We start from the raw sequence: 15,998 nt of genomic DNA, 5'->3' as shown, positions 1-15,998 counted from the left end.
CTTTGGAAAGTCCTGCATTCAGCCGGCATGTTCCTTGTTCCTATTTCAACTCAGTCGTACCCAAGATAATTGACCACAGACCTATGTGCTTGGATTTCATCTCTGTTAGCACTGGGCAGGAGTGTTAGGTGGAATCCAGCCAGGGTACACTCTCCTGCAGGGGAAAGAACCTGAGATTGGAGCCCTACCTGGAGACCTTGGTTTTCCCCATCTCTGTCACTGCTTATTACGTGGCTTTGGCAAGTTCCTTCCCCTTTCTGACTTCCCTGTGCACAAAACGGCCTTGCCCTTGGATTCTGTGACTCTATTAGGCCTGCAGACTAGTCAACTGAGTTAAAAGCCAAGGGATATGAAGAAATAAAGAAAGAGGGAAAGAGCGGGAGAGACCATCTTGAGGAAGGCGCTTCTGTTTGGAGATGGTGAGGGTTAGGAGTGAAGAATCAAAGATGACCCTCCCTAGGGCTTCCCTGGTGGCGCAGTGGTTGAGAGTCCTCCTGCCGATGCAGGGGACCCGGGTTCGTGCCCCGGTCCGGGAAGGTCCCACATGCCGTGGAGCGGCTGGGCCCGTGAGCCATGGCCGCTGAGCCTGCGTGTCTGGAGCCTGTGCTCCACAGCAGGAGAGGCCACAACAGTGAGAGGCCTGCGTACCACAAAAACAAAACAAAACAAAACAAAACAAACAAAAAATAAAACGTAAAGATGACCCTCCCTAAAGGAGGGCTTCTGATCCACCCTGCATGTCTGTGATGTCAGCAAACCTTCTGAAAACCTCTTGCATCACAAGGAGCTGGTTCTGCTGCCAGTGTTCCCACTGCCCACCCACCATTCCCCTGCTCAGCACCCATCAGTGACAGTCATCTTCTGGTCAGGGCACAGGCCAGTAGAGAGCACGACTTAGCCTGGTGGAAAGGACCCCTGCCCCACATGGCGCCTTTCCCATAGCCTGAGGCTGCTCCTCTCCCAGGAGAATGCTGTTTTCACTGCAGTGGAAAAGTCCTACCCCAGAGGTCAGCCAACTTGGCTTCAGGCAACTCGGGAGCAAAGCATTACATTGCAACAGTTGAAACTGGAGGATTAATAATTCTCCGTGTGACTCTTGTTATGACGTCTTTCATGTGCCCTTAACTAGGGGATCAGTGGGTGCAAATAAAGGGAAGGAAGAAAGGGCAGACTGTTTTCTTCACAGAATCACTTCCTTAGCCTCCTCCCACTCTGCTCAGATCTGTTCTTCGGAAATGGGTCTGGCTAATAATCACCATCTTATATACCTTTATTTCAATTTTATTTTATTTTATTTTATTTTTAGCTGCATTGGGTCTTCGTTGCTGCGTGTGCGGTTTCTTTAGTTGCAGCGAGCGGGGGCCACTCTTCATGGCAGTACGCGGGCTTCTCATTGCGATGGCTTCTCTTGTTGCGGAGCACGGGCTCTGGGCACGTGGGCTTCAGTAGTTGTGGCGCACGGGCTTAGTTGCTCCGTGGCATGTGGGATCTTCCCGGACCAGGGCTCGAACCCGTGTTCCCTGCATTGGCAGGCGGATTCTTAACCACTGCACCACAAGGGAAGCCCCTCACCGTCTTATTATTATTTTATTATATACATTTCAGATGTACAGCATTATAATTCGACATCTGTATACACTACAGAGTGACCACCACCACAAGTCTAGTTACCATCCATCACCTTACAGTTGACCCCCTTCACCCATTTCATCTACCCTCTAACACCTTTCCTGTTTTGTAACAAGTAATCTGTTCTCTGTATCTGTGCATTTGTTTTGTTTTATTTTGTTTGTTCATTTGTTTTGTTTTTTTAGATTCCATATATGTGTGAGATCATATGGTATTTGTCTTCATCTGTCTGACTTATTTTGCTTAGCATAATACCTTCAAGGTCCATCCATGTTGTCGCAATGGCAGGATATCATTCATTTTTATGGCTGAATGGTGCTCTATTGTGTATATATACCACATCTTTATCCATTCACCCATCAATGGGCACCACAGGCTGTTCGCATATCTTGGCTACTGAACATAATGTTGCGATGAACGTAGAGGTGCATACGTCTATTTGAATTAGTGTTTTTGTGTTCTTCTGCTAAATACTCAGAGTGTAATAGATAGATCATGTAGTAGTTTTATTCTTATTTTTTTGAGAAAACTTCATACTGTTTTCCACAGTGGCTGCAATCACCATCTTATTAAATATCTTAAATCTTAGATAAAAATCATTTTATTGTGGGTAAAAACCACTTTTATTTATTTATTTTGTGGTACGCGGGCCTCTCCCCGCTGTGGCCTCTCCCGTTGCGGAGCAACAGGCTCCAGACGTGCAGGCTCAGCGGCCATGGCTCACGGGCCCAGTCGCTCCACGGCACGTGGGATCCTCCCGGACCGGGGCGCGAACTCGCGTCCCGTGCATCGGCAGGCGGACTCTCAACCATTGCGCCACCAGGGAAGCCCAAAACCACTTTTAAAAGGCTAACCATATGAAGCCTTTGCTGTGGACCACACCCTTGAGCAGACCATCCGTGTGTGATCTTACCAACTCTTCCTGCAACCCCATGTTGTCAGTGCTATAATTATCCCTTCACAGAGACAAGAACCTAGAGTCCAAAGATCCAAGGCCTCTTCTCATCGTCTGCCTGCTTAGAAAGAAGCTCCAGCCTGGGCTCCCTCTCTCATCTGACGTGCAGTGTCCAAACACCCCACTGATGCATGGGAGGGGTTTTGCCTGATAGGTCCTCTTGGGCTTTAAAGTTTCTGAGATCTCAGACGACCAGCTCTGTGTTCAGTCTTCTTTGTTAAATGATCACTGTTTGCTGCTCCAAAACCATGGTCCTCTCATCCCTGGTATGAATGAGAGGTGCCCACTGCATGAAACATTCAGAAGTCTCTGCTATAACAGCAGACAAGCAGGACCCACTGTCCTCCAGGTACACAGCCCCACCTCACCTCCTTCTGTGGGTTATCTCCAGTGAGCTGATCTGCTCAACTCCACATGACCCTGCCACTCTGGCCATAGCAGGTTGGATCAGCAAGGGCAGCAGTCCAGGAAACCAGAGAAAAGTCTGGTGTGCAAGCTCTGCCTGCCAGGGCTTCCTATACTGCATGGCAATTGACTAGATCTGTCATATCCTCCCTTTTGAGGACTTGGAACTTGACTCTAGAGACTGAGAATTTGGTAGAAGGAGGTGAGGTCTGAGAAAGAGCCACAGAGAGAAAGGAGTGGAAATCAGGGGGGAACAGAAGACAAAGGGAAGACGAGAGGTGGTGGTGATGGAAATGGAGGCAGCAGAGATGAGCATGGATGAATCTCCATAATGGAGAGAAACACTTGGGACGAGGGAGTAAAGGATGGGTCGGGTGAGGGGGGAACAGGAGGTCCAGGTGCTGGAGTTGCCCCCTACCAGCCCCTGTCTGTCTTGGGTCCTGGAGTGGGGCTGTCCAGCATTACCTACTCTGCTCTGCATCCTAACGTGAATGTGATGTGACCTCTGTGAGGGACTGGAACACGACTGTGGCCCCAGAAGCCCAAAACACGAATGAATGCACCTGGTGATGCTAAGACTCTGCTAACAACATCAGCTCATTAGGGAACTGGCCACTCTTCCCTGTCCAACTAAATCACTTCTCCAGAGCCCTTCCTGTCCAATCCCTCATCAGAGGAGCCCTGAGGTGCCTCTCAGAACCTCACTCTCTCCCCCATCACCTGCCCCTCCCCATTCTCTCTCTCTTCCTCCCCCCTCCCTCCCTCTTTCTCCATCTGTCTGTCTTGGTCTCTCTCATTCTCTCAAATGAGACTTCAGAGCTTCTCAGAGTGGGACAGTGAAGCAGCAATGCTCTTTAAAAACTCTGCCTGACAAAGGCGTGGGAAGATTTTACTTGATAAAGAGTCAGAGAGAGAGTTTCCTGGAGAAACCTGTCAAGGAGATTTTTATATCAACCTTATGTCCTGTTGGTTGGACTGTCAGTCTTTGGCGGAAGCAGAGAGGGAAATCTCTAATTGTGCTCAATGTGTTGAAGGCATTTTGTTCCATCAGTGCTGCCCTCTGAGTACCCCAGGGCCCCTTTTAAGGGAGTCAAAGCCCAGTGGGTCCAAGGTGGGCTTGATGCTTTGAGACTGGAGACACACATGTCCAGGACAGAGCTCTCAATGATTGCCCCCACCCTACTGACTCAGCGTATAGGAGCAGCACTTGGGGAAGGACATACTGTTGTCATTTCTCTGGGTCTCAAACACCAGGCAGATTCTCCTGCACATTAGGTCACCAATGACTACACGGCAAGCCACAGTTTCCAAAGGGGATATCTAGAAAACTGCCCAAGACCCTGCCACCTCCAAACTTCTTGACACTTGATCTTGTATTATTTAGGATTTTCTGGTTGCCAGTGACAGAAATCATTCTGGCTGATCTAAATTAAAGATAAGAAATGCATTACAAGGATATGGGGTTATTCATAGGAAAAGCTTGACCACAGAGCTTGGAGGAGACAGAACTAGGACAGTTCTGGTGGACAAGGTGTCTGTTCAAGGCACCTCTGGTGGGATGAGTCAGCAACCAGCATTCTCTGTCCTTGTGTCACTCTTACTCAATGTTCAGGTGCTCAAGAGGGAGAGGGACTAATTTGCTGGGTGTGGGTGATGTGCCTGGCATTGCCAGGATCTCTCAGATGGCATGCAGTGAGGCAGAGGGAAAATCAAGGTTGGTCACCAGAGGAAAGGGACACGGGCACTGGGCCTCCACAGTATCTCCACACCACGGATCCTGAAGTTCTATACCTGTCTTTGTTCTATCCTCCCTGCTCTACTCTTCCGTTCGCTGGATTTGGCACTTACCAGCAATCCTCCTGAGTTTTCACCCCAGGTCTCGATTCATTCATTCATTAGTTCACTCATCCAACAAGAATGTCATGCACAGGGTAGGAGCTTGGGCTTCGTGCCCCCTTTGACTTGAGCATCCTCCATGGTCCCCTCCGGTCCCAGGCTCAGTGAAACCTCCCTTCCTTACCTTATCTCAGTCCATCTCTTTGACTGGTGTCCAAGTCTGGCCAGTTCTAGGCCCATATGATATGGGAAGGGTGAGAAAGGATTTGGGACAAAGTGACTCTCTGTATGAGTGGACGATTCCTGGTAAACTTTAGGCATTAACACCAGGGAGTGAGTCAGCTTGTGTCCCTTCGATGGGTCCGATGAGTTTGGATAAGAGGATGGGAGAGAAAAGGTCTGGTGTCTGGGGCCCTGACAGAGGCAGCTCAATTGGGTGATGGGAACATGCTAAGTCATGGGCTCTCAGGCATCTAAGGGGAGGTAGGAGAACATGCAGATAGAAGTGAAGAATGAGAGACTGATGGAGAAAAATGATACCCGATTTGGAGTCCAGGGCCTGGCTCTGTATCATAACCATTCCATCCACTAGCTGAGGAACCTCGGGTCCCTAACAGGGTCTATCTCCCATGTCCTTCCCAGTTAGAAAAACCCTAGGCTTCAGGTCTGATGGATTCCTCCCACTCCAGATTCCACTGGATTCATATTTCCTCTCTATGCCAAAGGAAATGATCCCAGCAGACTGTCACTTCAATCAGAGGAGATTTATGACTTTCAACTAGGGAGAAGCTTGTAACAAGAGGAAAGTCGTCCATGCCTGTGAAGATGTGGTCCAGCACACAGTGTCCTTGGAAGTCTGTCAGGGGGTCATCTCCCACCCCCTCACCCCCTTTGTGGCAGTCACTGAGGGTCAAGCAGGCTTCAGACCCTTGGCATGGAGCCTAGAAAGAGAACTCAGAATTTTGTCCTCTGAGGGAGAGGGACATTTATAGACCTGACCCCACATCTCCTATAGTTTGTTAGGATCAGTTTGATCATTTCTCTAGAACTGGAAGACTGTCATTCACAATGACCCTGGACCCTTATTCTCTGGTCATTCCATAGTGGGAATGCAATGCAACTGTCCCTCCACATACACATGATCAGGGAGGACTGGCCAAGTGGGATGCTTGCTGGGCCACAGGAAGTTGGAAACCAGGACTTGGCTGCTGCCCTTTGCAACGCTGGTCAGTGATACAAGCAGACCTGGGAGAAAGTAGGGAGTTAAGAGGCAGGTGCCATGCAGAGAACTAGCTCTCTGTTCTGCCTTTGACTGAGATACTTTTCTAGTATCTCCTGAGGCTGTGGACCAGGGCTGTTTCCTGGAGCACAGAGACCAGTTACCAGGACAAAGTGTGTGATGGGCACAGCACCGCAAGCATTCAGAATGGCAGGTGCCCAGCTTTAAAATCATGTCTGGGGTGTTTGTGCTGAATATTAAGCACACAACCCATGGAGGACTACAGCAAGTCACTTGACTCTGTCTTAGTCTGTTTGCTACAACAAAATACCAGAGACTGGGTGGCTTATCGACAATGGACATTTATTTCTCACAGTTCTGGAGGCTGGGAGTCTGAGGTCAGAGTCCTGGCATGATGAAGTTCCGGTGAGGGCTGTCTTCTGGGTTATTGTATCCCCATGTGGTGGAAGAGACGAGCTAGCTATCTGGGGCTGCCTTTATAGGAGCCTTAATCCCATTCAAGAGGGCTTGCCCTCATGACCTGATCACCTCACAAAGGCTCCTCCTAATACCATCACCCCAGGCCTTAAATTTTCAACATATAAATTTTGGAGGCACACAAACATTCAGACCATAGCAGCATCTGTCAGCATCTAGAAATAATATCTACCTCTCTAGGTTGTAGTACTGACTCCAAGATCAAATAGATAGGGAAGTGTCCTGAAAATTCTCATGGGCCACATAAATGTTAGTCGTATGGTTATACAAGGACAAGCAGAGAGAGAGAGTTTAAACTGATCTTGTGTTTCCCCACACTGGGGAGAAAGGCTTCCTCCAACGGTGTGGATTCTTATCTAGCCAGTCCCTGTGTCCCTGGCACTAAACTCTAGGGTCTCCAGGGTGGAGGCCACCTTTTAGTCTGTATGCCTTCCTCAGTTCCTAGCCCAGGACCAGGAACATGAGAGAGGGGCAGAGGAATGCAGAATTAAAAGTACAGAATAGTAGACAAGAAAAGGACTGTATTCACAAACTTACATGCCTTCCAGGGCCACACAACTAACTTTCATGAGTAAAGTGTGTTGGGTAGATGATAGAGAGTGGTGGGGACTGTGGTGAACTGGAGGGAACATGCCTCATCTCTCAGGGGCAACTTCTCCCCTTCTTAATTGTTGCCATGAGGGAATGTGGGTTCTATGAAGCCAGATATTCTGAGTATTTTCAAAGCAGCCTGAAATCTACATTAAAAAAATGATGACTGTATATTCTTAAAGTGTTGGCAACTAATCCAAATACAAAAAGAAGACAAAGCATTGTATGGAGTCCTCAAAAATCATCTGCTGGCCAGGTCTGGTGTGAGAACTAGCCCTATGGGACCTCAAACTTCCCCTACCTCTTCCTTTCACAGGTGAGGAGACAAAGGCCCAGGGGTTGGGAGCAATTTGCCCGAGGATATAGAGCTGGTGACAAGCAGGGAGCTGTGATGGGGAGGGAGGCAAGTGAAGCACTTGGGAGGACCCAGGCGCCCTCTGGGAAGGTGGGATGCCTCTGCTTCTCACCCAGGTGTCCCGGAGCTTCCTTACCCAGCCCGATGAAGGAGGCTCTGGAAAGGGCAGCCGCTGTCCGTGATCTAATTATCGCGAAGAGATTGCCTGCATATTCTCTGCATTAATAGAGCTTGGGGGCTTCCCTGGTGGCACAGTGGTTGAGAGTCCGCCTGCTGATGCAGGGGACACGCGTTCGTGCCCCGGTCCGGGAAGATCCCACGTGCCGCGGAGCAGCTGGGCCCGTAAGCCATGGCCGCTGAGCCTGCGCGTCCGGAGCCTGTGCTCCGCAGCGGGAGAGGCCACAACAGCTAGAGGCCCGCGTACCGCAAAAAAAAAAAAAAAAAAAAAAAAATAGAGCTTGGGGTGGGGCCATGTCCCCTTTTAGAAACTCAGAACTGAGAAGTGGAGCAAGAGGAAAGGACGGAGCTGTGAAGCTGAAGGGGAGAGGCGTTTCCCGGGGACCCAGTCCAGTCGCCTTGGCCTTGGCAGCCCGAAAACAGGCAGCCCTGCAAGCCTGTTAACTCTGCAGACAGAAGGAAGAGGGACCAGGAAGAGGGAGGAAGGCACAGCCAAGAGCAGGGGATGAGGCCCCCCAAATCCTCCCTCCTCCCAACCCAGGAGCTACTGCCTGGGGCCCAGGGGTGATTCGCTTGCCCACAAATCCAAAAGGGAAAACAAGTAAATCAGCCGATTGGCTGAGGATGACTTGTTAATTAGGAAATAAAATCTGGCCTGTAGGCTCAGAGCTGTTTGTGGGTTTGTGGGAGTTTGTTTGCCTTGTTTTATTGAGTGGGTGGCTCGGGCCATTGTGATAATAGAGAGCTGATAAACAGAGAAAACACAGGAAATCCGTTGGCTTCAGCTCAAAATGAGGGCTGCAGGGATGAGGATTTCAGTGCTGAAGGAGGGAAGACAGCTGTTCTAGTCCGTGCAAACCGGGACTGGCTTTGGCCGGAACAGACCTCTGGGCCCAGGACTGCACCCTGAATCTCTCACAAGCTGCAGCTGCCCCCTACTACCTCCTCATCCAAGTACTCATGGAAGCTGATAATCAGGTGTGAGGATGAACTCTGGGAAGCTGGTACACTTCAGGATCCTCTGTAAGAAAAAAGGAACACATGCCACTCTCTCACTTGCCTACCCTTGCCCCTCCCCATATCCCCAAGTCCATTCTCTAGTAGGTCTGGACATATATACACTACCAAATGTAAAACCAATAGCTAGTGGGAAGCAGCCGCATAGCACAGGGAGATTAGCTCCGTGCTTTGTGACCACCTAGAGGGGTGGGATAGGGAGGGTGGGAGGGAGACACAGAGGGAGGGGATATGGGGATATATGCATAGGTATAGCTGATTCACTTTGTTATACAGCAGAAACTAACACACCATTGCAAAGCAATTATACTCCAATAAAGATGTTAAAAAAATTAAAAAAAGAAAAATTAGAAAAAGAAAAAAGGAACACAAATTTACATAGGAAAGTGAATATTGATTTACAGTGAAAAAAATAAATTAAAATGAATAAGAAAACTTGAAACACTGACAAGCCCCACAAATAACAGAGAAATGACAAAAATAACCATACTTGAATTAACAGCTGGCACAGCTCTAAAATATGTTTTTATTCTCTACATTTTTTGTCTTCATCATACTTTGGTTGCCTCTTTATATGACAATGATTAGGTAACATGGTTTTTCTAGAGACAGGATCAGAAGAATGGAAAGGTCCGTTTGGTAAGGACCAACGCCTTTGTGTTCCATGTTCCGTGTCTGAGGTTTAGAACCATGTCCCATAGGCTTGCTTCTAGCTCTGCCCTTTGACTCACTTTCTTCTGGACACATTCTTCTCGTGATATGACCCCTGGCCTCATATTTTCACATTGTGATGCAAGGTGAGTCAATAAGAGACAGAGGAAGGGTATCCTTGGACACCGTTCCCACACCAGAACAGCTGACCATAGCTTAACGTTAAATGAAATTAATGGGAAATAATATACATCTACCCACTATACTCATGCTAAATGTAGCTCCAAACTCTCCTTAGCCAGATCCCCAAATGCCTGCAGCTCGCCAACTCTGCCTGATAAGAGCATGTTGCAGGGGAAGGAAGCAGTAATAGTAACTGGTGTCTTTCCAATATCTACTTTTTCAAGTCTTACAAAAATATCTGAGCAAGGAAACCATTGGTATTGCCTCTCCCAGGGCCTCGGAAGAGGCTGGTGTGTGCGAGGACCCAGGAGCTCCATCGTCTTCATGGTGATTCCACTTCCCTTAACAGTTGGACTCTGCCAGCCCTTTCTTCCTGCCTCTCCTCCAACTCACAGCTTCTCATATCTGGCAGAGTGAAGCTCAAATTCGCTGCCTGACACAGACTGGCTGTGTCACATTCAGGGCTGTGTCACTAGCCCTGTCTAAGCCACAGCCACCCTGCCTGGATGATGGGAAATTTCCATCTTTGAGTATATGCCCAGGAGTAGAATTGCTGGATCATATGGTAGCTCTATTTTTAGTTTTTTAAGGAATCTCCATACTGTCCTCCTCAGTGGCTGTACCGATTTATATTCCCACCAACAGTGTAGAAGTGTTCCTTTTTCTCCACATCCTTTCCAGCATTTATTATTTGTAGACTTTTTGATGATGGCGATTCTGACCAGTGTGAGGTGATACCTCATTGTAGTTTTGATTTGCATTCAAAACTACAATTGGTAATTAGAGAAGTTGAGCATCTTTTCATGTGACTGTTGGCCATCTGTATGTCTTCCTTGGAGAAATGTCTGTTTGGGCTTTCTGCCCAGGAAGAATCTTTTATATGGGCTTAATCAGGAGACCATTGTGTCAGTCAAGTTGAGAGATTACGGTGAATGGTCCGAGGTTATAGAGGTGGAAATGGAGAGAAATGGTGGGATTCCAGATATAGATTGGAGCAAAGCCAACAGGATTAATACTTGGATGTGAGTTGTGAGGAAATTAGAGGATTCAGGATGACTGTCTTTTGCAACCTGAAAATCTGGATGAATGCTGGTACTGTTTAAAGGTTGAGGAGCTTTTGGGGTTTGGGGTTCCATGTTGGGGCAGCAGATTTGGGAGGTGAATTAGTTATCTATTGCTGTGAAACCAATTACCAGCAAACTTAGTGACTTTCAACAGCAATAATTATTTATGATCTCTCAAAGTTTCTGTGGGTCTGACATTTGGGAGGGGTTTACTTGGGGGTGCTGGCTTGGGGGTCTCTCCTGAGGTTGCAATCTTCTGAAGACTTGACTGATGCTGGGAGACCTGTTTCCAAGGTGTCTCTCTTAACAGCTGATGATGACTGGATCTAGGAGTTCAAGTGATGCTGTCAGGTTTCCTTCTCTTGGCTTCCATTCTCACATGGGTGAACTCCTAAAGGTGCAAGATGGCTGCAGCTTTATATTCTTTCAATGCCAAGTCCAGTTGACAAGAGAGCCTTTCTTCCCCAATAAGTTAAACAAAAAGTCCTGGGCCTGATGCCCCTTCCTACTGACTGACTTAAGCCTGGGTCCCACAGCAACCACTTGGAGATAGAAAGTGGGGTGAGATACCTCAAAGCGACATGGATTAAAATTGGGAAAGAGCTGTCCCTGTGCTCGGCAAGCATGGGGTGGCTGAAACCAAGTGTCTGCCCTCACAGAGCTGAGCATGGTGGGAGAATAGATACATAAGTACATAAATAATTACAGTACAGGTGAGCAGAGGAGTGCTAGAGGGGGCAGAGTGTGCTTCCAGAGAACATAGGAGGGGCACCTGAGCTGGGTCTTAAAGGATGAATAGGGGTTAATGTCAGGAAGGTGAAAGGATGATGGTGTTCCAAGCAGAAGGCAAACCATACGCAAAAGTGAGAGTCAAGAAATAGCAGAGTAGAGGTGGGTGGAGAACTACAGCCAGTCCCTGTTTCTAGAGAGTTAAGGCAGAAGTGACAGAGAAATGACCTGGATGGGGGAGCTCGGGCCACAGAAGGCTACGCATGCCACTCTGGGGAGTTTGGACTTTCCTTTGGGACACTGGGGAGCCTGTGGGCAGGCAGCAGACCACCCATCACCACCCTTTCCATTCTCTGTGGGTCTCTCCCGCAGAGGGTGGAGGTGGATCAGAAGGGGCCACGCCCAGGCTTGGGGAGCAGGCAGTGACGAGGTGCTGGTGGTGGTCTAGGCAGGGGGGGAGTGGATATGAAGGGGAGAGGGGCCAGTGAGGCTGACAGCAAGAGGCAAATTTGGAAGGCAAGTCACAGACCCAAGCCAGCGCCGGTGATTGGCTGGAAGACAGAAGGAAGACTCATGGGTTTCTTGGGCTGCATGATGAGCAGGGAGATAGAAGGGGCTTCATTCCCTGGGAGCTGGTCCAGCCCTCAGTGCCTGTCCCAGAGGAGCCCTTGCATGTATCCCAAAGAGAATTTACAAGGAATTTCCCTACAGAACTGTCTGTAATTGAAAAAACTAAAAGAGGGTACAGCCTAAATGTTCTGTAGTAACAAATAGCTAAATTAATCATGGTGTAGCCAGTCTGTGGAATACTACACAGCAGTTAAAAAGACCAAGGTAAATATTCTGATGTGGAAAGATGGCCAAGACATATTGAGCAGCAAAAAAGTGAGTTGTCTAATGATATGTAGAATATATTTGTCTTTGTAGAAAAAAATATGTATATCTATATATCTGTATCTATATATCTGTGTGCATGTGTAAGTGCATTTAAAAATGTCTGGCAGCATACAAGTCAATTGACAATGGTATTGACCTTCAAGGAAAGGATTGGGAATGAAAATGTGGTTCAGGGGGCTTTCTCTCTACCTCCTAAGCTTGAATGTTTACAATAGAATTGCTGTTGAGTTGACGGACCGGTAGGACCCCATGTCTTGAGCCCATGAGGCAGCTGGATGTACAGCTCTGAGGCCCAGAGAAAACCTAGATTGGAGACCTGTTCAGTCTGTGCATGTTGCAAAACACTGTGCTTTCATATACTCTCTTAATCAAGGCTGCTGTGGTTGCACGAAGTAGAACCTACTCAAGCTACTAAAGCAGAAATGAAAAGCTACATCCTGAGGACACAGGTCTGAGACCCCAGTGCAAGAAGCATGGCCTCAGCAAAGTCTAGGACAAGAGCTTCAAAATCACCAGGTATCAAGGTCACTTTTCTTTCTCACATGCACTCACCCTCTGGTCTGGGGAGAGCTTAAGACCTTTTCCTGCCCCAAAGCAAAAAGTTGGCTTAGATGGGGTCTTTCCATCCTGCCTAGCTGCAGGATTCTAGAGAGCATAAACTGGGTCTCTAAACTGTACATTTTCACCATCCACAGGGGGAGAAGACCCTCGGAATCCCACCTATAAAAGCTGGGCTGCTGCCTCTATCCTTGTCCGCCCTGATGACAGCAGTTCTTGTGGCCGTCCACGGGGTGCCCCACGGAGCCTCCCACCCCCACCTCCCCATCACCAATTCAGCTCCAGCTCGGTTGTATCTGATTTGCTGGCAACTTCATGGAGACCAAAGGGAGGCATCAGGAAAAGGGGAGGAAAAGCTACCGGAGAATTTCCTGTGACTCGCGGCTAATGAAGTTGATTAGACTGACAAGTCGCTCCTGTTTTATTACCGACAGCTGTGTCCTCGTTTTGATTTATCACCACCACACCTACCTGAGTCAGGAGTAGAGATTAGTCCAAATTAAAGTCTCGGTGACTCAGGAGAGCTGAGACGTGACAGCAGGTGGGAATGGAGGATGAGTGGTGGAGGGAACAGCTAACATCTCTAGGCAGATGGAGAAAGGCCCGGGCAGACCTCCTAGGTGCCAAAGATGGAGGAGCCAAGGATTGACGCTCCTGCTCTCCACTTGGGAGGAGTGAGGGTTTTACTGTTTTCTTTCTGGCCAGGGAAGAAAGTCCGTATATAAAGCTTGTGGGTATTGTGTGTGGCTCTGACAGTCTCGGGAGGCTAATAAATCTTAACCAAGACCCATCTCTGCAGACACCTGGGAACATAAGCAAAATTATCTCCAATACACAATTATGCATTCTTCCCTTGTCTTCTTCCAGAAACACTGCAGCTGGGGCCATAACCCAACAGCTTCTAAGTGTGGTCTCACCAGAGATAAGAAGGGATACTACATTTAAGTCCCCGGGTGAAGTCTGGAACCCACCTGCAGACCCTTCACAGCAGCCCTGTGGCTTCTTAGAGTCCCAAGATTTACCCCTTTAGCTGCAAAATTTGGCAATTTGACCCCATGCCTTCTGTTGCCCTCAAGAAGCCCAATTCCAAAGACCTAGCAGAGACTCTTCACAGAGTCACTGGGGGTACTCAAGTCTGATCTAAGCAAACACTTGGAGGAAATATGAGTAATAACTCTTTAAGGTTCCTAAATGAGCTTTTGGGATACCAGACTGGGAAATTCCTGGAATAAATAAGTAGAACATTGATGTTCACAGAGGTGGCCTTTCAGCAGGAAACAAACTCTAGATTGCCCCATGATATACCGAGAATCCAGGGCTGAAGGTCCTGTCCTTGATGACAGGGTCCTGCCTCAAGTCGTATTCATTCCACTGTAACTCAGTCACACTGAGCTCAGGTCCCCGAGCACAGGAGATACTCAATGAATGATAGCTAAGTGAACAGTGGGCCAACCGAAAGAGCAAATTTCAGAGTTAGATGGGTAGAAGGCTGGTCCAGAGAATTTAGACCTCTGTAACTGAGTTCTTGCCTCCTATATCCAAATGTCTTTCTGACAGCTCCATTTGGAGGTCAAGTAAGGATCTCAAACATCAGACATCTAAGACAAGACTTGATTTCTCTCGTGTCTTCCTCATCTCAGGAGTGGGTAGACAGCTCAAGGCAAAACCTAAGGGTCATCTTTGAGTCCTCCCTTTCTATTTCTCCATTATGTAATGCATACCTCCAAAATGTACCCCAATTCCATCCTCTTCGCATTCTCCCTCTGCTTCCATCCTTGTTCAAATGTCCATCATACTCTGCCTAGACTACAGCAGTAGCCTCTAATTGTTTTCTCTCCTTCCACTCTTCCATGCCACCTCACTCCCCAACAGTCCATTCCATGCAGCGGCCGGAAAGATCTTCCTAAAACATAAATCAGAGAAATTTTTCCAATTACATCTTCAACTTCATATTATAAAAGTCCACCAGTTCTTATATGATCTTTATCTTGACTAATTTTTCTTTTCCAACTCTCCCTTGACTCACTACACTCTGGCCATACAGAAATACTTCTTTATTCTTTCAACTAAGCTTGTTCCAGGGCCTTTGCACTTGCAGTTTCCTCTGCCTGAATGGCTTTCTCCCAGTTCTTCACGTGGCATGGCTGGCTCCTTCTTTTCATTCAGAGTATCAGTTCAAATGACACCTCCCCTTCCTTTGTTTTTTTTCAGAAGTGCTATTCCAGTCTATAGTAGCCCTTTTAAGATTTTCTTTATAGCACTTGCACTATCTGATACTGCCTTATTTACTTGTTTGCATATATGTTTATTTTCTGGTTTCTTAAACCAGAATATAAGTTCTATAAGCTAGTCTACATCATTGACTGCTGTATCCTCAGGGCCTAGAACAGTGCTTGGTACACAGTAGGTACTCAGTGAATATTTATTGAATAGATAGAGCCTAGAAAGTAATTTCTCTGATCAAAGCACTGACATGGAGGCTTCGTGGCCACATTTCTTATTCCTAAAGGAGACAGGAGCTGTTGCCTCGGTGAACTGAGCTTGACCTTGACATCAGGAGAATCACAGCACCATCAAGGAAAAGACACAGCCATGGGAAAAGGAAAGGGGTTGTAAGAGCAAGCCGCCACCTGCTGCCCAGCCTCTCTGGGCCTTCTCAACCCTGTCAAGATTCTATTCTATGGATCTTGTTTTTACCACAGCTTCCTACCCTCCTTCTGGAATAGGTCTTTGCTTTGGGTTTCCAAAATTCATGCATTGAACTTGGAAACTGATTTGCCTGCCTGCAAACCCAGACCAGACATGAGGAACCCTAAATTACAGAAACAGCCAGAAAGTTGAGTTTTCATCAGCCAAGACAAAACTTGTTGTATTTATTGGGGGCAAGGGTAGGAGAGAAGCGGGGAGCAGAAGACAGACAGAAGCTCCCATTTCTGTTTATAATCAACTCAGAGGTTTAGCTTCTCTGTTGCATTACACTAGGGAAAAAGGAAAGAGCCAACTTAACCCCACACCCACAATCTAACACACCTGCAGGTAATATAGCTCTAGCTTGCCAAACCTTTTTTTTAAAAAACTATTTTTCTTATTAAACTTGCTCTGGGTGAATCTCCATTGGCCTATTGATTTGAGTATTAGACTGTGTATCAAATATATGAAAATACAAATTGTTATTTCAGAGAGAAGTAACCGTCTTGATATTGTTTCTGTCTCTGGGGTTCTGAATATTCCCTG

General features: G+C 47.5%; 1 long non-coding RNA gene across 2 annotated transcripts; it reads left to right on the top strand.

Moving 5' to 3' along the window:
* Nucleotides 1-826: 826 nt before the first annotated feature.
* On the top strand, nucleotides 827-13,091 carry LOC125962739 (uncharacterized). 2 transcript variants are annotated; one of them, XR_007474404.1, is made up of 3 exons: nucleotides 827-1,007; nucleotides 12,580-12,722; nucleotides 12,902-13,091. It is a non-coding gene; the product is annotated as an uncharacterized LOC125962739 (long non-coding RNA). The 2 variants fall into 2 exon arrangements; XR_007474405.1 differs by lacking the exon at nucleotides 827-1,007 and adding an exon at nucleotides 9,706-9,843.
* Nucleotides 13,092-15,998: the final 2,907 nt, after the last annotated feature.

Source organism: Orcinus orca, chromosome 20, assembly GCF_937001465.1.
Source record: "Orcinus orca chromosome 20, mOrcOrc1.1, whole genome shotgun sequence".
NCBI classification, from domain to species: domain Eukaryota; kingdom Metazoa; phylum Chordata; class Mammalia; order Artiodactyla; family Delphinidae; genus Orcinus; species Orcinus orca.
The sequence above is the reverse complement of the archived record's forward strand: the minus strand, read 5'-3'. Positions and strand labels throughout refer to the sequence as shown.